General features: G+C 47.4%; 1 protein-coding gene across 1 annotated transcript in view; it reads right to left on the minus strand.

Moving 5' to 3' along the window:
• Window positions 1-24191, minus strand: part of LOC135888844 (arylamine N-acetyltransferase, pineal gland isozyme NAT-3-like) — a 33658-nt gene that overhangs the window by 2154 nt on the left and 7313 nt on the right. The gene's annotated exons all lie outside the window — the stretch shown is intronic.

A 24191-nucleotide genomic window follows, 5' to 3' on the forward strand; every position in this document is an offset into this window, starting at 1 on the left:
TTACACCCCGATTGTTTAAAATGACTAAGCCCCTTGCAGAAGACAAGGAGACGAATTTGTTTGTTTTACCATTGTGCCTAGTGGCTCCAGGTGTGCTAGGCACTCTACATACACGTTTTAAGACGTACTTCCTGTCCAGAAGAGCTTACTATCTAAATAGACCAGTCAGACAGAGGAAGTGGTATTGTTCCCATTTTTCAGGTGAGGTCAGAGGTGAAAGTAAGCCAGTACGGTCTGGTACAGCGTACCAGCAAGAGCTGATACCCTATGCCATACCGGACCAGCTTCCCCAGGCGACAATTTAAAGGGCCTGGGGCTCCCAGCAGCAGATGGAGCCCTGGGCCCTTTAAATTGCCGTCAGAGCCCGGCTTCCGGAGCCCCCTGGTAGCAGAGGTAGCTGGGACCCCAAGGGCTCCGGCGGCTATTTAAAGGGCCCAGGGCTCCGCTGTGGTAGCAGCGGCTGGGAGCCGCTGCCCCTTTAAATCACCGCCGGAGCCCCGCCACCATTACCCCAGAGCTCCGGCAGTGGAGCTCAGGCGGCGATTTTAAGGGCCCAGGCTCCAGCCGCTGGTACTGCCCCGGGCCCTTTAAATCTCCGCCAGAGCCCCACTGCTGGATCTAGTGGAGAGTTACAGGGTCCGGGGCGGTAGCGGCGGCCGGAGCCCCGGGTCCTTTAAATTACTGACCGAGAGCAGCTGCCGGAGCCCCAAGGTAGCGGCGGGAGCCGGGAGCCCCTGGGGCTCTGCCGGCAATTTAAAGGGACCGGGGCTCTGCTGCGGTAGCGGTGGGTGGGAGCCCCTGGCCCTTTAAATCACCACCCAAGCCTTGCTGCCGGAGCCCCTGGGGTAGCAGCGGCAGCCGGAGAAAGTAAAGCGCAATCACTATTTTTAACAACCTGCCATTATAGAGACCATGAAACTGTTCAATACATTGATATTTGTCTTCACATGAAATTGTACAGCTCTAGCTATTTATACAGAGACATTTAATAAATGGGCAATTGCAGATCTACGTTAAATTTCTCCAATTTCTCTTATCTGGTGTTTCTCGGACCTCAGAGAACTCTCTATTAACCACATTCTCCTGTATTTCAGGCTGAATAAACATGTTGTTTTCAATGCATTCACATTAACCAGGTCTGATTGTAATCATTCTTTGCATTCTTAAGAATTTGCAAGCCTGTTTTCAATAAATTATAGGGTTGGTCACGTTATTACATCCATCAGCATTTTAATTCATTCTCTTACTGATTTTAATAATCGAATTCTGAATACTGTGTGATTAAAACGTTCTCTAGCAGCAAATATATTCTTCTGTTACTGGTGGTACAACTGTGAAATCTTAATGGTCACTAGATGTCACTATAATTTTACTTGGTCTTCAAATGTAACAAACTGATGAAATTCTCATGCACTCTGATAGGCTTATGTTAAAGGCCCTGTAAAAAAAACATTATTAGTGATCAGAAAACTATTCCAAATATAAAGTTTACAGAAAAGAAAGTTGTCTGTATTGGTGTTGTAGCCATGTTGGTCCCAGCATATTAGAGAGAGGTGAGATAATATCTTTATTGGACCAACTTCTGTTGGTGAAACAGACACGTTTTCCAGCTATATAGAGCTTTTCTTCAGGTCTGGCAAAGGAACTCAGACCTAAACACTTGCCTTTGGTTGAGCAATTACCAGTAGTTGTGAGGTTGAGTTGATGTGCAAGGAACTATCAATTTTTTTTAAAAAGAGTCTTGGTGGGGAACTTGATAGCCCAGATTTTGAATGTGTCAATTTCTCAGACCCAGAATATGACTGGACATAATTTACTTTTTTTTAATGAACTTATAACCCATGTGAGTACTTACCATTCTGATCCTGATGGTTCCTATATACCTCAGGGTTAGCTATGGGACTTTGGACTTGTACGGTAGAAACTGTTTGTATTTGAAAAGACCTCTGCTCAAGCAGCAAAATTCAAGAGATTAAACTGCTGTGTCACTTTTGTCAACACATAGATTGTATCTCTTCCCACATGGCTCCACCCCTTCCCAGCCCCACCCTGCCTCTTCCCAGCCTCTTTCCAACCTCTCCCCCGACCGCGCCCTGTCCATGCTCCTCTCCCTCCATCCCAGCACCTCCTGCACACCACTGAACAGCTGTTCCACAGCATGCAGGAGGCACTGGGAGGGAGGAGGAGGAGTTGATCAGCGGGGGCCACAGGCGGACGCGAAGGGAGGGAGCACCCGCTCTCTGGTTTGAACACTAGACCACACTGCCTCTCGGATGGTCCAAGGAGCAAGTAAAATGGTATTTCCCTGTCGTCATTGGCAGTAGTGGTCAGGCACAAGGTTTGTAGGGCTGTGACAGAGTTGGGGCAGGGTACAGTCCTTGAGCCACCAGCAGATACAAAGGAGGAGAATAGAAAGAGCAACCCCCCAGGATGCCCATTGTGTGAAGAGTTGTGGGCCGAAATCAAGTTATGGAGGTGACCACCCCCCACCAGCAGTGATTTCTATGGGTGAAGAATGAGTGGGCCCCTCAAGCGGGACCTGGAGGATTACTAAGGGAGCCCAGGGGGTAGCACCTCCAGTAAGGAGGGAGAGAAAACACCTTCCTGTCAGGTAAGCGGGGAGATGTGTGACAGAGTGCCGGAAACAACAACTGAGGCAGCACTCTGGGCACTGCAACAACAGCAGTTGCTCTGGAGTAGCCCTGATTAGGAAGAGCTGTGCCTAATTGGTGGATTGGGATGGGCTGAGGAGAGTTAGCTAGTTAGCCCTTTACCCAAGAGGTAGAAAAGGCCGTGTGTGGATTTATTCTCATATAAACCTGAAGAAAAGGGGAACCCTCAGCTATTGTTTAGTAGTATTCAGTTGCTGAACCAAACTATAATATTCGTGGACATTGGCAGAACCCACCAAAGAGTATTTAATAAACAAATGGGGATCTCCTATATGCAATTTCCCAGTATAAGGGACAAAGAAAAAGACTTGGATGAGAGACTAATTGTAGATGGTAACTAATCCCCATACACACTGGGTATGTCTACACTACAGGATTAATCCGAATTTATATAATTCGAATTTAGGAAACCGATTTTATAAATTCGAATGTATTCGGCCACACTAGGCTCCATTAATTCGGTGGTGTGCGTCCAAGCTACCGTAGTAGCATCGATTTCCAGAGCGTTGCATTGTGGGTAGCTTTTACATAGCTATCCCATAGTTCCCGCAGTCTCCACCCCCCTTGGAATTCTGGGTTGAGACCCCAGTGCATGATGGGGCAAAAAACATTGTCGCAGGTAGTTCTGGGTACAGCCTCCCCCTCCCTCCCTGAAAGCAACGGCAGACAACCATTTCGCGCCTTTTTTCCTGAGTGAACTCTGCAGACTCCATTCCGCAGCAAGCATGGATCCCGTTGTGCTCCAGAACGCAGTCTTGAACATTATAAACACCTCGCGCGTTCTCGTGGAGTTTATGCTTACACAGGACCAGAAAAAAGAGGCGAGGAGGAGGAGGCGGCGATTGCAGCGCAGCGACCAGCGTGATGAGGACATGGACACGGACACAGAATTCTCTGAGACCGCGGGCCCCGGTGCTTTGGAGATTATGATGTTAATGGGCCAGGTTATAGGCTTGGAACGCCGATTCTGGGCCCGGGAAACAAGCACAGACTGGTGGGACCGCATAGTGTTGCAGGTGTGGGACGATTCCCAGTGGCTGAGAAACTTTCGCATGCGTAAGGGCACTTTCATGGAACTTTGTGACTTGCTTTCCCCTGCCCTGAAGCGCCAGAATACCAAGATGAGAGCAGCCCTCACAGTTGAGAAGCGAGTGGCGATAGCCCTGTGGAAGCTTGCAACGCCAGACAGCTACCGGTCAGTCGGGAATCAATTTGGAGTGGGCAAATCTACTGTGGGGGCTGCTGTGATGCAAGTAGCCAAAGCAATCACGGAGGTGCTGCTACGAAAGGTAGTGACTCTGGGAAATGTGCAGGTCATAGTGGATGGCTTTGCTGCAATGGGATTCCCTAACTGTGGTGGGGCGATAGATGGAACCCATATTCCTATCTTGGCACCGGAGCACCAGGGTACCCAGTACATAAACCGCAAGGGGTACTTCTCAATGGTGCTGCAAGCACTTGTGGATCACAAGGGACGTTTCACCAACAACCATGTGGGCTGGCCGGGAAGGGTTCATGACGCTCGCGTCTTCAGGAACACCAATCTGTTTAAACGGCTGCAGCAAGAGACTTACTTTCCGGACCAGAAAATAACCGTGGGGGATGTTGAAATGCCAATTGTTATTCTTGGGGACCCAGCCTACCCCTTAATGCCATGGCTCATGAAGCCATACACAGGCAGCCTGGACAGGAGTCAGGAGTTGTTCAACTACAGGCTGAGCAAATGCAGAATGGTGGTAGAATGTGCATTTGGCCGTTTAAAAGGTCGCTGGCGATCCTTACTGACTCGCTCAGACCTCAGCCAAACCAATATCCCCATTGTTATTACTGCTTGCTGTGTACTTCACAATCTCTGTGAGAGCAAGGGGGAGACCTTTATGGCAGGGTGGGAGGCTGAGGCAAATCGCCTGGCTGCTGATTACTCGCAGCCAGACACCAGGGCGATTAGAAGAGCACACGATGAAGCGCTGCGCATTAGGGAAGCTTTGAAAACCAGTTTCATGACTGGCCAGGCTACAGTGTGAAATTTATGTTTGTTTATCCTTCCTGAAAACCCGCCCCCTTTATTGACTCATTCTCTGTAAGGAACCCACCCTCCCCCTTCCCCCAGCTTGCTTTCAAAGGAAATAAAGTCACCATTGTTTAAAAATCATTTATTCTTTATTAATTGACTATAAAAAGAGGGAGAGAACCTGAGTGGGGTTTGGGAGGAGGATCAGCGGGAAGGAAAAGCCCAGTAAAAAAAGGTTTAAAAAATGGCAGCCTTTTGCTTGGGCTGTCCACTGTGGTGGAATGGGAGGGTGTACGGAGCCTCCCCCCCCCCGTGTTCTTAAACGTCTGGGTGAGGAGGCTATGGAACATGGTGAGGAGGTAGGGGGGTTATACAGGGGCTGTAGCGGCACAGAACCTGAGTGGGGTTTGGGAGGAGGATCTGCGGGAAGGAAAAGCCCAGTAAAAAAAGGTTTAAAAAATGGCAGCCTTTTGCTTGGGCTGTCCACTGGGGTGGAATGGGAGGGTGTACGGAGCCTCCCCCCCCCCCCCGTGTTCTTAAACGTCTGGGTGAGGAGGCTATGGAACATGGTGAGGAGGTAGGGGGGTTATACAGGGGCTGTAGCGGCACAGAACCTGAGTGGGGTTTGGGAGGAGGATCTGCGGGAAGGAAAAGCCCAGTAAAAAAAGGTTAAAAAAATGGCAGCCTTTTGCTTGGGCTGTCCACTGGGATGGAATGGGAGGGTGTACGGAGCCTCCCCCCCCCCGTGTTCTTAAACGTCTGGGTGAGGAGGCTATGGAACATGGTGAGGAGGTAGGGGGGTTATACAGGGGCTGTAGCGGCACTCTGTTCTCCAGCAGCCATTCCTGAAGCTCCACCAGACGCCGGAGCATGTCTGTTTGCTCACGCAGCAGCCCCAGCGTTGCTTCCCGACTCCTCTGATCTTCCTGCCGCCACCTCTCATCTCGAGCGTCTCTCCTCTCCTCACGTTGGTCCCTTCTGTCCTCACGTTGGTCCCTCATGTCCTCACGTTGGTCCCTCCTGTCCTCACGGTCACTGGCTTCTTTCCTATACTTGCAAACCGTCTCCTTCCACTCATTCAGATGAGCTCTTTCACTCCTGGTGGATTGCATGATTTCGGCAAACATCTCTTCTCTCGTCTTTTTTTTACGATGCCTTATCTGGGATAGCCTTCGGGAAGGAGTAGGGAGGCTTGAAACATTTGCACCTGCTGGAGGGAGTGAAAAAAGGAGAGAATTTTTTTAAAAGATACATTTTTCAGAACAATGCTTATACTCTTTCACGGTGTATACTATTCACATTACATAGCACATGTGATTTCTGTGCAAGGTCGCATTTTGCCTCTTAATATTGAGTGCCTGTGGCTTTGCTGCTAGAGATCACAGACGCAGGTCCGGGCAACAGAATTCACCTTGCATGCTGCCATGGTAAGCCACTGTCTTTAGGCTTCTGCGCCCTGCTTTCCCACATACCAAGCAAAGCCCGTTGTGCTGCAGTTTTCCTGTTAGCTTGTTTTCTGCTGCTGAAGGTTAACACCCCCCCCCCCATCCAATTCTCTGGGATGAGTGCTTTCTCCCTCCCCCCACCGCGTGGCTGGTATCAGGGAAGATCCCTGCAGGAACCAAACTAACACCCCCCCCCCCCACCCGCCATGAATTCTCTGGGATGAGTGCTTTCTCCCTCCCCCCACCGCCTGGCTGGTATCAGGGAAGATCCCTGCAGGAACCAAACTAACACCCCCCCCCCCACCCGCCATGAATTCTCTGGGATGAGTGCTTTCTCCCTCCCCCCACCGCGTGGCTGGTATCAGGGAAGATCCCTGCAGGAACCAAACTAACACCCCCCCCCCCCACCCGCCATGAATTCTCTGGGATGAGTGCTTTCTCCCTCCCCCCACCGCGTGGCTGGTATCAGGGAAGATCCCTGCAGGAACCAAACTAACACCCCCCCCCCCCCACCCGCCATGAATTCTCTGGGATGAGTGCTTTCTCCCTCCCCCCACCGCGTGGCTGGTATCAGGGAAGATCCCTGCTAGCAAAACGCGAAAAGCTCTGGGCCAATCCTCCCCCCCCCCCCCCCCCTTTGCACTTGGCTAAATGCAGGGAAGGATTTCTTTTCAGCCACAGGCAAACAGCCCAGTAGGAACGGCCACCTCTGTCCCCTTAATTAAATTCCCTTATTTCAACCAGGTTACCCTAAGCGATATCACTCTCCTGAGGATTACACAGCAAGATAAAGAACGGATGTTGCTTGAATGCCAGCAAACACCGGGACCATACGCTGCCAGGCTCTGTCAGGCAATGATACCAGATTACTTGCTACTAGCATGGCGTGGTCAAGTGTCCTACCATGGAGGACGGAATAAGGCTGCACTGCCCAGAAACCTTGTGGCAAGGCTTTTGGAGTACCTCCAGGAGAGCTTCATGGAGATGTCCCTGGAGGATTTCCGCTCCATCCCCAGACATGTTAACAGACTTTTCCAGTAGCTGTACTGGCTGCGAATGCATCCCAAGTGCTCAGGGCAAATTAATCATTAAAAATGCTTGCTTTTAAACCATGTTTTATATTTTAAAAGGTAAACTCACCTGAGGTCCCTTCCATGGGGTCATGGTCTTGGGTGCTGGCTTGGGAGGCTTGGGAGGGTACTTCAGTCAGGGTGAGAAACAGATCCTGGCTGTTGGGGAGAACGGAGAGCTGGGTGCTCTCTGCCAGCTCGTCCTCCTCCTCCTCCTCTTCCCCTTCCACGGAATCATCAGGTGTACCTGATGAGATTATCCCCATCTCGGAATCCACAGTCAGAGGTGGGGTAGTGGTGGCGGCCCCCCCTAGAAATGCATTTAGCTCAGCGTAGAAGCGGCATGTCCGCGGCTCTGACCCGGAGCGACCGTTTGCCTCCTTTGCTTTTTGATAGGCTTGTCTGAGCTCCTTGACTTTCACGTGGCACTGATCTGTGTCCCTATTGTGGCCTCTCTCCATCATGCCCTTGGAAATTTTTTCATAAGTTTTGGCATTTCGTCTTTTCGAACGCAGTTCTGCTAGCACTGAATCCTCTCCCCATATAGAGATCAAATCCAGTACCTCCTGTACGGTCCATGCTGGTGCTCTTTTTCGATTATCAGCCTGCATGGTTACCTGTGCTGATGAGCTCTCTGTGGTCACCTGTGCTCTCCACGCTGTGCAAACAGGAAATGAAATTCAAATGTTCCCGGGGCTTTTCCTGTCCACCTGGCCAGTGCATGCGAGTTCAGATTGCTGGCCAGAGCGGTCACAATGGTGCACTGTGGGATAGCTCCTGGAGGCCAATAACATCGAATTGCGGCCACACTAACCTTAATTCGGATTAACAATACCGATTTTGACGCTACTCCTCTCGTCGAGGAGGAGTACAGAAATCGAATTAAAGGGCCCTTTAATTCGAATTAAATGGCTTCGTTGTGTGGACGGGTCAAGCGTTAATTCGAATTAAGGCAGCTAAATCCGAATTAAAGTCGTAGTGTAGACCAGGCCACTGATTCAGTCAGCAAATGCAGGAGTGGCATGTTAGGGATTAAATTTGATTGAGGCATGTGTGATGTCATTTATTTGTATTGAGAAATGGCAACGTAGAACTATTATTAAGGAATAGTTGGTACAGGGTTTAATGTTGAAATTGAAAGAAAGACCTACATTTTATAAGGCCCAGAAAACCTCTGGGTGAACGTTGAGAGGTACAAATTAGTGCTTTGTTTCCTTTCTGATGATTAGTTTACAGGTTTATGCTGCCTGCTGGAACCCTTATCTATTCTTTGGGAAGAGCAATAAATTGTGTGAAAGGAGGACAGCCAGACAGCCTTCTTTCATCCTTGAAACTATCCCAGCTGTGAAGCTCACAGGGAAGAACTTATTTTCTGTTTCACCCCTCTGGGGTTGTTTTTGTTTCCACCTTTTTTAGATTCCAATCATTAAGAATCTAAAGGGATTGATACCTTTCCAGGATCATAATATTGCATTGGTAATTGGTACAATATGAAATATGTGACAATCACAAAGTACATGCCCACTGTAGACCAGGGCCATCCCTAGCCATTTGGGTGCCTGGGAGGCAGGAGCTGTGGGGGGGTCACTTTTGGGGGCCCCACAGGCCCAGAATGGCCCCGGGATTAGCCCGCTCCGCTTCCCTCACCCTGACCCCAGCCATGTCGCTCGGGGCAAGGGGCTTGGGGAAGGGATCCCTCCCCCCCACTCACCGGCAGTGACGGGAAGCGGAGCAGCCCGGTCCTAGCTCACTCTACTCCGCCAGCTCCCAGCCACAGTGCTCCGCTTCCCACCGCTGGTGAGCGCTGGGAGCGGTCCTTCCCCTAACCCAAGCGACGTGGCTGGGGCACGACGAGGGAAGCGGAGTGGGCTGAGGCCGCGTCTGTCTGCTTCCCGCTGCCAGTGAATGCGAGGGGCGATCCTTTCCCCGCACTCAGCGGCGGCAGGAAGCGTAGCGCCGCGGCTGGGAGCTGGCAGAGTAGAGCAGGTTGGGGCCGGGTTGCAGGGGAGAAGGGAAAGAGGCAGGGCGGAGGGAGTTGTCCGGGGCCCCACACCCCTAGGGACGGCTCTGCTCCTTGCAGGGGGGGCCGGCCAAGGGATAGGGCTGGTCAATGAGGCTGGTGCTGCCACGTATGCAGCACGCAGCTGCCTAGGGCACCATAAATTTGGGGCAAATTGGTGCCCAAAATTTCATGGTGCCCTACACAGCTGCGTATGCTGTGTATGCCTAAGGAAGGCCCTGCTGTAGACGTTTCATGCACTTACCAGGCTCCTGGTAAGATGTAAATCAATATAAAAGTTTCTGGAGAAGTCCTCAAAATTTTTAAGTTGGGAACCACTAGCTTAAGTGTAACTTTTATCATCTTTGTAAAATAAAAAACCAATAGCCCAAAGAGAGATTGTGATGGTTATGTGAGAAATCAAATTGACAACAAATATTCCTTTGTATCATTATATCTGAAGTTCTGAGTAAAGCGCGGTGGATTAAATTTCACTAAATATCCAAGTAAAAATAGTTACAAATTTAATTGTAGTTAGTTACTATTGTTTAAAGAATTGTAAAAAAGTTGTTTACTATCAGTGAGATGCTGAGTTACATATACCTGCTTTTACATATGGGAGTGTCCTTTAACAATTACTTGGAGTTATGTTTTAGTATTAGAAAATAGTATTAATTATAATCAAGTTGTTTATTGTATTAATTTTGGTTAATGAACAAGTGTTTAATTTGAAATGATAAAAAGCATTTTAGTGTTTAGCATTGGAATGTTAATTTGATAGTGAACTCTGGATTTATCTAATGTAGAACAAAGTTGTTCTAATGTAGAACAAAATTGGGTATAAAATTTCCCATACTGGAGGCTGGAATAAATAAACTCACCTGGAATTAAAGTTAGTTTTAAGATTAAAGGAACTTTTAAGAGAATAGTACTATTCAATACACTGTTACAGCTTCTTGTTGAATATAACAATTAGAATTAAGGGAAAGCAGAATTAAAATAGTATAATTCAGTTTCTATTATATTTTCAATTATCATTGAGGGTTCCGAGATTCTAAAAGGAGCCGCGATCGGCCGAACCTGCGGACGTTGCAGGTAAACAAACCGGCCCGGCCCGCCAGGTTTGCCAAAGGTTGCCGATCCCTGGTATAGACATTACATACGCTGATGGGTATGTAATGAGGGTTCTGAGATTCTAAAAGGAACTAAGGGCTTGTCAACACCGGAAATGCTTCAGCAGCCCAACTGCAATGGTGTAGTGGTGCCACTGTAGGACTTCAGTATAGACACTACATACGCTGATGGGAAGAGTTCCCAATCAACATAGGTAATCCACCTCCTCGAGAGGCAGTAGCTAGGTCAATGGACGAATTCTTCTGTCGACCTTGAGCTGTCTACACTGGGGATCAGGTCGGCTTAACCACGTCACCCAAGCGTCATCCCTGAGTGACGCAGCTGGGTCGACCTAATTTTTTTGTGTAGACCAGGCCTAAAAATATGCCAAAAGACAAACCTTTGTGAGATTGTGATGGCATCAACTGAATGATGGGAAAGAATGCATAATACCTGACTTGTTTATGCGATCAAATTTATCACCTGTAGTCTGAAGGAGGATCATCCCCAAAATTTGCGTTGTTGAGTGGTAAGTGTCAACATTAGAAACAGATCCTAAAGGGTGTGATCCAAACCTATCAGTGCAACTGAATGGAAAACATTCATAAAAAGCAGATTCTACCACAGGTTGGTAGAGGAGCAGACTCACCTGAAAATCCTGAGCAAAGAGTCGTGTTGTTCTGGATCCAGGAAGCTCTTCCCACTTCCTTTAGCAGTGCTCCTGAAGGGTCAACTTCCTCGCCCTAAGAGAGAGGAATTTCTTTAACTGAGACGTTCACAGACAAAACCTATGGCGGATTTGGGCACACTGGTCCAAAGCTGCCTTGGGAAAGAGAAACTTTCCTAAAGGAAGGACAATCCAGTGGTTAGCCTGTTAACCTGGGATTCAGAAGACCTGCGTTTAATTCTCTGCACCACCATAGAGTGAGTAAGTCATTTAGAGGTACATCTATGCTGCCATAGGCGCCAACATTCCCTGGTGCCAGTGGGTGCTAGCATCCCCACCCCTACTCCACCCTTTCCCCACCCCTGCCCCGCCCCCATTCCAACCCCTTCCCCAAAGTCTAAAGATTTGCAGTAATGCTCATAATACCAAACAGGAGCTTCTGTGACCTTTATTCACAATTGGCACAAGCTCATGTGAGAGCAGCAAAATACTACAATAGATTCTTGCAGCACATTGCAAAAGTTCATGGCTTTCAAGCCTAATTTTCAAACCCAGCCTCCATGTGCAAAGCAATTGTGCGCATCTATACCCAAAGACATACACACTCTGGCATGATGCCCAATTACTTTTGTATGTGCATAATGTGAGATCACATGTGTAGGTATGCAAGCATGCTAGATTGTGCACACATAAAAGGGGGCCAAGTATGTGCCCCACCATTGAAAATCAGGCAATTAAATGTCATCCTTTAAATATGCATCTCTGCTAGGCCTGCCTGCATATCTAGTCACCACCAATCTGGAGCACAGCTAAGCCAATATATCCTAGAACTGAAAGATTCTGTGTTTAATGGCAAACCACCCTGAGTCAGCTGGCCCACCAGGGTGTTAAAAGATGCTATGAAAATGATGTATGAATCCCTACACTGGATCAGCTCTTAAACTGATTGACACCAGTTGATCTCCACTACATCTGCTTGTGAATCTGTCCCACTGTGTTTACTCTCCATGGGTCAATTTTTCCGCAGGTTTCACTAAAATTGCCGTCACTTACCCCGTCCCAGCCATGAATTTGACTCTGTTTCCTGCATTTCTTCTTGCCACAGGTACACAAGAGGGAAACTATTATACCAGCAAAAATCAATCACATGTGACAAGGCCCAAACAGTTGTTTGTTTTCTCTTTAGCTGTGAAACTTTCCATCCAGCTCTACTCTTTAAACTGATCATCTTTGTTCTTTTGTAACACAAGTTAAGCAGGTTCTCTGAGCCTAAGGAAATCTATCTGAGCATTTCATCAAGCTTACTTGCCTGTACAGATTCAATAACAGAAAACTCCTTCAAAGTCAACTCAGATTTAATCTCCATTTTGTCCTAGTACATTACCATGGCTCTGTTGTAAAGGTGTAATATATGGTATTTGAAATGCCATGGGTGATATAACACCATTGATTATTTTTCAATCAGCGCCTCACCATTAAAGTCATTGGGAAGTGCTCTTTAAAAATCAGTGGTGTAATATGGCCCATCAGACCCACCATTCCGACCAATAGAGGTATCTGTTTATTCTACATTCCCAAAGGATCCACACTATCTATCCCTTAGCCTCAGGATCTGTAACCAACTGTGTCATGGAAGTGAAGATTTTTTTTCTCCCCTAGCGTTATCCTGTTTCTCCTCTTGCAACCAATACTATTCATCCCCGAGCAAGAAGTACTGGAGACATCCTTATTTAAAGGATCTTTCCAGTTCCTCTTCTATCACAAGATCCTTTTAACTACTGAGGCCCTGTTGTCTTTCAAGACAAGTCAAACAAAATAGTCTGTATAAAGCCAAGCTCTTCTGAGCTAAATTCAAATTTGTTTTCTTTTGCTCGGTGAAACATAGTGTCTAAGTACAAAAGAAAGTGTGCATGGCTCAGAACTTCAGTCAAGACCGGCATGTGTAAAAATGATCTCCACTGATTGCTTTGACTTGCAAATGTTTCCACTCAGAAAAAATGCTTGCGTTTTTGGGGGTCTTCATCAGACACTGGGACTGCCATCCAGGTGCAATTTGACTTCAATAGTCTAGAAAGAAATGTGAAACCGCTGACGTATACAATCCATGCTTCTTCAATAAATACAGAAGAGCAAAGGGTTGCTTAGATACTATATTCCAGTAATTGTACCTGTACATTTCTCACTTTCCTGCCTGCCAGTGATTAGTAATGTTGGTTCCGGTTATTGGTTTATGATTATCGTTTGCCTTTGGAGGTAACAATATGTGCTCTTGGGATTAACGAGCTGATTTAAAACAAGCATGTTTACCCATTCAGTCTAATAATAATACGTATGTTATATGCACTGGCAAGTGTCCAGACCTTGCCACAACATCCTCCGTAACTCCTAGCTGAACTTGTCTTTCTGGCCTAGATCCTAGGAGGTATTTAGACACCTAACTCCCACTGAAATCCCTACAGCTCAGACTCTCATCCAGTCCGTCATTATCTCATGTCTTGATTACTGTCATTCTCCCCTCTAGCTTCTTGTTTCCTATACTGCACCCACCCCTCAGTCCATTAAAATCACAGCTGCTCGGATCACCTTCCTTGATTGAATCACTTCTCTAGATACCTGCCATCAGGTGTGAGAGAGAGAGAGAGAGAGAGAGAGTGGATCTTACATTCCCTGGCATTGTGTGCAACGGTATTTACGCATGTATACAAAGGCAGACAGTAACATCTCTGTGAAAATCATGCAGTATTGAATGACAACAGCAAATCAGTCCGTCCCCATGCGCCCTCACTCACACACACAAACAAACACACACACACGGCAGTTTAAGCAGAACTGCGCTAGCACAAGCCAGTTTACTAGACAGAGCTACCTCTCAGGTAATGCTGAAGCAGAGGAAAACCTACATAGGTTTTTCCATGCCACCCATCACAGGCACATCTGACCATGGTCTCTATTTTCCAAAAAGCAGATTTACTATAGCAGGGGTCGGCAACGTTCGGCACGCGGCTCGCCAGGGTCAGCACCCTAGCGGGCCGGGCAAGTTTATTTTCCTGCTGACACGGCAGGTTTGGCCGATCGCGGCCCCCACTCGCCGCTGTTCGCCGTCCCGGGTCAATGGGGGCGGCGGGAAGCGGCGCGGGCCGAGGGATGTGCAGGTAAATAAACTGGCCCGGCCCGCTAGGGTGCTTACCCTGGCGAGCCGCATGCCGAACGTTTCCGAACCCTGTACGATAGTATAAAGGGCGAGGCTCAGTGCCACTCAGCATCTTCCAGCTGCTTCTGGGCAATTTTCTTAGCTTGAGCTAGGAATCAGGGCATCAAAAGGTAGTCCTATCATTCACATGCAGCCTGAGCTGTACTCTTCCAGCAATAAACCTGCTTTTTTTGATGGTGGCTCTCTAAATTCTGTTGACAGCTGAAGTAATCATTGTGTAAAGAATAAACCCGATGGCTTCACTAGTTTAAAACATCTTACAGTGCAGCTGCTGGGGCAAGACACCATTTCAGGGTCTTAAATCACCTATCAGCAGCAGCCATGGAGCACAGCTGGACTCTGTATCGCCCCTTCCCCAGTGGAGAATTTCTCACCCTGCAACTAGGCTCTTGTGAATGGCCCTAGGGGATCTGCTAAGCATACTTCAGAGAGTTTGTCCCAGACAATTTACCTGAGCTGAAGCTACCATATTTGGATCTGTATTTCAAAAGCTCCAAAGTTGAAGGGTGTCTGGGTCTGAGGTTTTGATTCATTCTAAATGGACTGTTAAAAATTCTGATCTAGACCTGCATTCATAATTCTGACACCTTCAAAATTCACAAGTGCTTGGATCTGGATACTGGGGTTTGGCCCAGGAGTCCTTTTTCAGCTGTCTGATCATCAACCTGCTAAGAAAGGAATTAAATGGTCCTTAGCTCAAAGTTTATTCACTAGCCCTTCCCCTCCATTCCTGGCATTCACCCGGGGGAATCAGGAACTTCTGTTGTCAGGGATGGAGAGGCTGGTGCATAGGGAGCACCGGCCTCCATGACTGACCTCAGAAGCAGACTGGTCAACCAGAGCTGTAAAAGGAGCCAAACAAAGCTAGATATCCAGAAACAATACCTTGTGATTAAGAATCCTAATTCCCAACATGTGTTTCCCTCCAAGGCCTCATGAATGGGAAAGACAAGGTGGGTGAGGTAATATCTTGTACTGGACCTACTTATGTGGGTGAAAGAGACAAGCTCTCCAGCTCTTCTTCAGGTCTGTGTAAGCTCAAAAGCTTGTCTCTTTGGTCCAATACAATTGGGCCAATACAAGATATGTCTTCACCCATCTTGTCTACCTAATATCCTGGGACAAACACAGCTACAACAACACTGCAAACATGATGAATGGGAGGGACAGGCACCTTTCCCTCCCTCTTCAAACCATGGCTTCCTAAAAGCTGGAGTAACTACCATTTCCTTTGTGGGCACAGACAGGGGTAAAGGAGGGCTTTTCTTGAACTCCCTTCTTCCTGGTAGGCACTGCATTTTGGCTCTGCCATGTTTGGTTTCAGAGATTCAATGATGGAGTAACCTTTACTTGGAATAGGGTCTCTGTTGGTTTCTACTGATCTCTGTTAGTCGGAAGACTGGTAGCTCTGGGGAAGGGTAGCCCATGGATCCTTTGTTCTGTTCCAAAAGCTAAGTGCCAGCTGCTACCAGTAGCAGTTTCAACTGGAATGTCCACAAAGGGTTATGTTCTTCTAAACCAGATCTCTAGTAAACAGGTTGATTTCAATGGGAGGTGGCACCTAAATACCTTTGAGGGCCTGGGCCCACGTGTAACCTACCACAGGCACTAATGGGAGCTGAGGCTAAGCCCTTAACCCTGCTTTAGGTGAAGTTTTTTATGCAAAGCAGTCTACGTCTTGCTATTTTTCATTCTTGTTAGTTTAAAATGAGTTATTCCACTTGTCTACCTATATTAATCCCAACACCTCAGGTGCCCTGATACATTGGATTATTTTGTCAGCTTTGCGAACAGGGGCTGCTAACAGGGAGTTTCGCAAGGGAGTTCTCCAGGTGAAGGAGGAGCTAATACAGCATCTGTGGGGGACTGTGTGCTCTGGCTGGCAGTTGGAGGCAGGTTTGAAAGCTCGAAGCCTCTGGTAATTGGCTGAGCCTTACTCAGTGGGCGGGGCATTCACTCAGGCCAGGGCTTTATAAAGCCGCGCACAAGCGACCAGGGGCTGCTAACAGGGAGTTTCGCAAGGGAGTTCTCCAGGTGAAGGAGGAGCTAATACAGCATCTGTGGGGTAAGTGACTGTCTGTAGTGTGTGTTTGTTTGTGTTTGGGGGTTACTTGCTGTGTGCTGAGCTTGTGTTTGTTTGTTTGGTTGTTTGAGGGACCGTGTGCTCTGGCTGGCAGTTGGAGGCAGGTTTGAAAGCTCGAAGCCTCTGGTAATTGGCTGAGCCTTACTCAGTGGACGGGGCATTCACTCAGGCCAGGGCTTTATAAAGCCGCGCACAAGCGACCAGGGGCTGCTAACAGGGAGTTTCGCAAGGGAGTTTAGAAGGGGAGTGGGAAGGGAGTGGGAGTCCCTCGCCAGCCGTAACCCCATCCCCGTGGCCCCCCCCTAAAACCTATAAACCAAACCACATTCCAAAACTTCCTTCTGTAAACCACCCTTTCACTAACTAGGATACAATGCAGGCAGAAGCCCAGCAGCAGAGTGGGGGCTATCCAGTTTATTGCACCGACTGTTGCATGTATGATTACCTGCCCTGTGGGCGGGTGGCGTATGTGTGCAGTCGGTGCAAGGAGCTCCTGGCCCTCAGAGACCATGTACGGACTTTGGAGGCCAGGGTGGCGGAACTGGAGGAGCTGAGAGAGGCAGAGAGGTATGTTGATGAGGCTTTCCGGGACACTGTAGAATTGTCCCACCTCCGCTTAGACAGCACCTGTGCTGTTAAGGAGGAAGAAGGGCCCAGGGAAGTAGAGCAGTCAATGGGAGCAGAGGGAAACTTTCCCGTAGTTGGGACCCTCCTTCCAGATGGTTCTGGGGTTGCCTCTCGCACTGAGGTTGCCTCTCCGGGGGAGGGAACTCCAGTTTCTAGGAAAAGGCAGGTGTTAGTAATGGGAGATTCGATTATTAGAAATGTAGATAGCTGGGTCTGTGATGACCGGGAGAACCGTATGGTGACTTGCCTGCCTGGTGCGAAGGTTGCGGATCTCTCGAGGCATCTAGATAGACTTATGTGTAGTGCTGGGGAGGAGCCGGTGGTCGTGGTACATGTAGGTACCAATGACATAGGGAAGGGTAGGAGAGATGTCCTGGAAGCCAAATTTAGGCTGCTAGGGAAGAGACTGAAATCCAGGACCTCTATGGTGGCATTTTCAGAAATGCTCCCAGTTCCACGCGCAGGGCCAGGTAGGCAGGCAGAGCTTCAGAGTCTCAATGCGTGGATGAGACGATGGTGTAGAGAGGAGGGGTTCACGTTCATTAGGAACTGGGGAAACTTCTGGGATGAGAGGAGCCTATACAGGAGAGATGGGCTCCACCTAAACCAAAGTGGAACCAGACTGCTGGCACTAAACATTAAAAAGGTTGTAGAGCAGTTTTTAAACTAGGAGATGGGGGAAAGCCGACTGCTGCAGAGGAGCGTGTGGATCGGACACAGACTTCCCATAGGGGAGAGTCTGATGATAGAGAATCTCCAGGTTATAGTCAGGAGCAGAGGACTGAAAAGTATAATGTAAGGGCCGGATCAGATGATAAACAGCCACATAAAAAAGAATCTGGCACATCAGAAAAAGACAGGCTAATAAACAGGGACACGTTTTTAAAGTGCTTGTACACAAATGCCAGAAGTCTAAATAATAAGATGGGTGAACTAGAGTGCCTTGTGATAAAGGAGGATATAGATATAATAGGCATCACAGAAACCTGGTGGACTGAGAGCAATCAATGGGACACAATCATTCTGGGGTACAAAATATATCGGAAGGACAGAACAGGCCGTGCAGGGGGAGGAGTGGCACTATATGTTAAAGAAAGTGTAGATTCAAATGAAGTAAAAATCTTAAGCGAATCCACAGGTTCCATAGAGTCTCTATGGATAGAAATTTCATGCTCTAGTAAAAATATAACATTAGGGATCTATTATCGACCACCTGACCAGGACAGTAATAGTGATGATGAAATGCTAAGGGAAATTAGAGAGGCTATCAAAATTAAGAACCCAATAATAGTGGGGGATTTCAATTATCCCCATATTGACTGGGAACATTTCACTTCAGGACGAAATGCAGAGATAAAATTTCTCGATACTTTAAATGACTGCTTCATGGAGCAGCTAGTACGGGAACCCACAAGGGGAGAGGCGACTCTAGATTTAATCCTGAGTGGAGCGCAGGAGCTGGTCCAAGAGGTAACTATAGCGGGACCGCTTGGAAATAGTGACCATAATACAATAGCATTCAACATCCCTGTGGTGGGAAGAACACCTCAACTGCCCAACACTGTGGCCTTTAATTTCAAAAGGGGGAACTATACAAAAATGAGGGGGTTAGTTAGACAAAAGTTAAAAGGTTCAGTGACTAAAGTGAAATCCCTGCAAGTTGCGTGGGCCCTTTTTTTAAAGACACCATAATAGAGGCTCAACTTCAATGTATACCCCAAATTAAGAAAAACAGTAAAAGAACTAAAAAAGAGCCACCGTGGCTTAACAACCATGTAAAAGAAGCAGTGAGAGATAAAAAGACTTCCTTTAAAAAGTGGAAGTCAAATCCTAGTGAGGCAAATAGAAAGGAGCACAAACACTGCCAACTTAAGTGCAAGAGTGTAATAAGAAAAGCCAAAGAGGAGTTTGAAGAACGGCTAGCCAAAAACTCCAAAGGTAATAACAAAATGTTTTTTAAGTACATCAGAAGCAGGAAGCCTGCTAAACAACCAGTGGGGCCCCTTGACGATGAAAATACAAAAGGAGCGCTTAAAGATGATAAAGTCATTGCGGAGAAACTAAATGGATTCTTTGCTTCAGTCTTCACGGCTGAGGATGTTAGGGAGATTCCCAAACCTGAGCTGGCTTTTGTAGGTGACAAATCTGAGGAACTGTCACAGATTGAAGTATCACTAGAGGAGGTTTTGGAATTAATTGATAAACTCAACATTAACAAGTCACCGGGACCAGATGGCATTCACCCAAGAGTTCTGAAAGAACTCAAATGTGAAGTTGCGGAACTATTAACTAAGGTTTGTAACCTGTCCTTTAAATCGGCTTCGGTACCCAATGACTGGAAGTTAGCTAATGTAACGCCAATATTTAAAAAGGGCTCTAGGGGTGATCCCGGCAATTACAGACCGGTAAGTCTAACGTCGGTACCGGGCAAATTAGTTGAAACAATAGTAAAGAACAAAATTGTCAGACACATAGAAAAACATAAACTCTTGAGCAATAGTCAACATGGTTTCTGTAAAGGGAAATCGTGTCTTACTAATCTATTAGAGTTCTTTGAAGGGGTCAACAAACATGTGGACAAGGGGGATCCGGTGGACATAGTGTACTTAGATTTCCAGAAAGCCTTTGACAAGGTCCCTCACCAAAGGCTCTTACGTAAATTAAGCTGTCATGGGATAAAAGGGAAGGTCCTTTCATGGATTGAGAACTGGTTAAAGGACAGGGAACAAAGGGTAGGAATTAATGGTAAATTCTCAGAATGGAGAGGGGTAACTAGTGGTGTTCCCCAAGGGTCAGTCCTAGGACCTATCCTATTCAATTTATTCATAAATGATCTGGAGAAAGGGGTAAACAGTGAGGTGGCAAAGTTTGCAGATGATACTAAACTACTCAAGATAGTTAAGACCAAAGCAGATTGTGAAGAACTTCAAAAAGATCTCACAAAACTAAGTGATTGGGCAACAAAATGGCAAATGAAATTTAATGTGGATAAATGTAAAGTAATGCACATTGGAAAAAATAACCCCAACTATACATACAACATGATGGGGGCTAATTTAGCTACAACGAGTCAGGAAAAAGATCTTGGCGTCATCGTGGATAGTTCTCTAAAGATGTCCACGCAGTGTGCAGAGGCGGTCAAAAAAGCAAACAGGATGTTAGGAATCATTAAAAAGGGGATAGAGAATAAGACTGAGAATATATTATTGCCTTTATATAAATCCATGGTTCGCCCACATCTCGAATACTGTGTACAGATGTGGTCTCCTCACCTCAAAAAAGATATTCTAGCACTAGAAAAGGTTCAGAAAAGAGCAACTAAAATGATTAAGGGTTTAGAGAGGGTCCCATATGAGGAAAGATTAAAGAGGCTAGGACTCTTCAGTTTGGAAAAGAGAAGACTAAGGGGGGACATGATAGAGGTATATAAAATCATGAGTGATGTTGAGAAAGTGGATAAGGAAAAGTTATTTACTTATTCCCATAATACAAGAACTAGGGGTCACCAAAAGAAATTAATAGGCAGCAGGTTTAAAACAAATAAAAGGAAGTTCTTCTTCACGCAGCGCACAGTCAACTTGTGGAACTCCTTACCTGAGGAGGTTGTGAAGGCTAGGACTATAACAATGTTTAAAAGGGGACTGGATAAATTCATGGTGGCTAAGTCCATAAATGGCTATTAGCCAGGATGGGTAAGAATGGTGTCCCTAGCCTCTGTTCGTCAGAGGATGGAGATGGATGGCAGGAGAGAGATCACTTGATCATTGCCTGTTAGGTTCACTCCCTCTGGGGCACCTGGCATTGGCCACTGTCGGTAGACAGATACTGGGCTAGATGGACCTTTGGTCTGACCCAGTACGGCCTTTCTTATGTTCTTATGTTATGTTCTTATGTTTGTTGCAGTGTTGTTGCAGCTGTGTTGGTTCCAGGATATGAGAGAGACAAGGTGGGGGAGGTAATATCTTTTATTGGATCACTTCTGAACCCACCTTGTTTTGCTTTTGGCGTTCCTTTTTGTGATCAGTATACAGTGGCTTTGTGATCGGTATTCTGTCTGAATGGTCTTTCTATTTATCTACAAAGCTGCCATGCGAATATAATCTGTTTCCTTGAGGTCGAACCCCTTTCATCTTATAGGTGAGCAGAAGAAAATGGATAGCTTTAAACTCTCTTTGAATTTTGTTGCCCAGCTGGGGGGAAACTAACCTTCTCTTTATAAATTGTGAAGCAGAATTGTCTTCACTGTAAATTTATGCCAATCTGGCACACTGAACTCCACCTAATGCATAATGTCAAACATGCAGACTAACTAGAAGATAACGACCGTTGTTGAATGAGTATTAGTGATACTATTATCAATTATTATTGCCCCCAAACATTTCCTGTTTCCTTTCCTTAGGGTGGTATTTTCCAAAGAATTCAGTTATTGGCCTAAATCTGCTGCCATTAAAATCAATAGGAGTGTAGTGAGGCGGCCTGGCTCCCAGCCACCCCAGAGAGGGATGAGCCCCTCCGGATGCGGCGAACAGCAGAGGCTAACAGAGGGAGTTTGCCTGGGATCTGTCCGAGAGGAGGTACGCTAAGTGCTGCATTAGGGGGGCTGTGTTGGTGAGTATCTGAGTGTCTGTTGCTGGGACAGTTTGTCAGTTTGACCGTGTGCTTGATTGCTTGCTTGTTTGTTTGAAAAGTGTGAATTGGGAGTGCTTTGTTCCAGGTGGGCCTTGAGTGGGCCTGACTGGTATATAAGGGCAGTCAGCAGCGAACCAGCTGAGCGGCGAACAGCAGAGGCTAACAGAGGGAGTTTGCCTGGGGAGAGCTCACTGAGGCTTTCATCTGCAGGTTTCTCTGAGTAGTTCCTGCAACAGCTGAGGAAGCTCTTAAGAGGAAGGTGATATGGAAGGTGAGCGTTCAGCTGTTGTAACCTGCACAGGTTGTGCCATGTTTGTCTTTCTTCCACGGGACAGAAGCGACTTTGTCTGTACAAAGTGCAAGCTGGTCTCCATATTGGAAGAGAAGGTTCGAGGTCTGGAGAAACGAGTATCGACTCTGCGTTGCATAAGGGAAAATGAAGATTTCCTGGATAGACGTCAGGAGATGCTTCTACGGCCACAATGTTCTGAAGATTCAGAGCAGGCGCAGCAGGGACAGAAGGATGGTGAAGAAGTTTGGCAGCATGTGACCTCCAGAAGGAGAAAGAGGAGCGTCCATGTACCAGCAATGGAGATACAGGTGAGCAATCGTTTCCATGTTCTCTCTACAGGTACTAATGCGGAGAGTGGACTAGATGACCCATCTGAGGGAAGGGAGCAGAAGGAGACTCCACCGATTGGAAGGCAAAAGATGCACTGTCCTAGGGATGGGGGTTCCACGACCACCACTCCCAAGAGGAGGAGGAGGGTGGTGGTGGTCGGGGACTCCCTCCTCAGGGGGACTGAGTCATCTATCTGCCGCCCCGACCGGGAAAACCGAGAGGTCTGCTGCTTGCCAGGAGCTAGGATACACGATGTGACGGAGAGACTGCCGAGACTCATCAAGCCCTCAGATCGCTACCCCTTCCTGCTTCTCCATGTGGGCACCAATGATACTGCCAAGAATGACCTTGAGCGGATCACTGCAGACTATGTGGCTCTGGGAAGAAGGATAAAGGAGTTTGAGGCACAAGTGGTGTTCTTGTCCATCCTCCCTGTGCAAGGAAAAGGCCTGGGTAGAGACCGTCGAATCGTGGAAGTCAACGAATGGCTACGCAGGTGGTGTCGGAGAGAAGGCTTTGGATTCTTCGACCATGGGATGGTGTTCCAAGAAGGAGGAGTGCTAGGCAGAGACGGGCTCCACCTAACGAAGAGAGGGAAGAGCATCTTCGCAAGCAGGCTGGCTAACCTAGTGAGGAGGGCTTTAAACTAGGTTCACCGGGGGAAGGAGACCAAAGCCATGAGGTAAGTGGGGAAATGGGATCCTGGGAGGAAGCACAAGCAGGAGAGCGCAAGAGGGGAGGACTCCTGTCTCATACTGAGAAAGAGGGACGATCGATGAGTTATCTAAAGTGCCTATACACAAATGCAAGAAGCCTGGGAAACAAGCAGGGAGAACTGGAAGTCCTGGCACAGTCAGGGAACTATGATGCGATTGGAATAACAGAGACTTGGTGGGATAACTCACATGACTGGAGTACTGTCATGGATGGATATAAACTGTTCAGGAAGGACAGGCAGGGCAGAAAAGGTGGGGGAGTTGCGGTGTATGTAAGAGAGGAGTATGACTGCTCAGAGCTCCGGTATGAAACTGCAGAAAAACTTGAGAGTCTCTGGATAAAGTTGAGAAGTGTGAGCAACAAGGGTGATGTCGTGGTCGGAGTCTGCTATAGACCACCAGACCAGGGGGATGAGGTGGACGAGGCTTTCTTCTGGCAACTAGCAGAAGTTGCTAGATCGCAGGCCCTGGTTCTCATGGGAGACTTTAATCACCCTGATATCTGCTGGGAGAGCAATACAGCGGTGCACAGACAATCCAGGAAGTTTTTGGAAAGTGTAGGGGACAATTTCCTGGTGCAAGTGCTGGAGGAACCAACTAGGGGCAGAGCTTTTCTTGACCTGCTGCTCACAAACAGGGAAGAATTAGTAGGGGAAGCAAAAGTGGATGGGAACCTGGGAGGCAGTGACCATGAGATGGTCGAGTTCAGGATCCTGACACAAGGAAGAAAGGAGAGCAGCAGAATATGGACCCTGGACTTCAGAAAAGCAGACTTTGACTCCCTCAGGGAACAGATGGGCAGGATCCCCTGGGAGAATAACATGAAGGGCAAAGGGGTCCAGGAGAGCTGGCTGTATTTTAAAGAATCCTTATTGCGGTTGCAGGAACAAACCATCCCAATGTGTAGAAAGAATAGTAAATATCGCAGGCGACCAGCTTGGCTAAACAGTGAAATCCTTGCTGATCTTAAACGCAAAAAAGAAGCTTACAAGAAGTGGAAGATTGGACAAATGACCAGGGAGGAGTATAAAAATATTGCTCAGGCATGCAGGAGTGAAATCAGGAAGGCCAAATCACACTTGGAGTTGCAGCTAGCAAGAGATGTTAAGAGTAACAAGAAGGGTTTCTTCAGGTATGTTAGCAACAAGAAGAAAGTCAAGGAAAGTGTGGGCCCCTTACTGAATGAGGGAGGCAACCTAGTGACAGAAGATGTGGAAAAAGCTAATGTACTCAATGCTTTTTTTGCCTCTGTCTTCACAAACAAGGTCAGCTCCCAGACTGCTGGACTGGGCAGCACAGTATGGGGAGCAGGTGACCAGCCCTCCG

This window comes from Emys orbicularis, chromosome 14 (genome assembly GCF_028017835.1).
Source record: "Emys orbicularis isolate rEmyOrb1 chromosome 14, rEmyOrb1.hap1, whole genome shotgun sequence".
NCBI classification, from domain to species: domain Eukaryota; kingdom Metazoa; phylum Chordata; order Testudines; family Emydidae; genus Emys; species Emys orbicularis.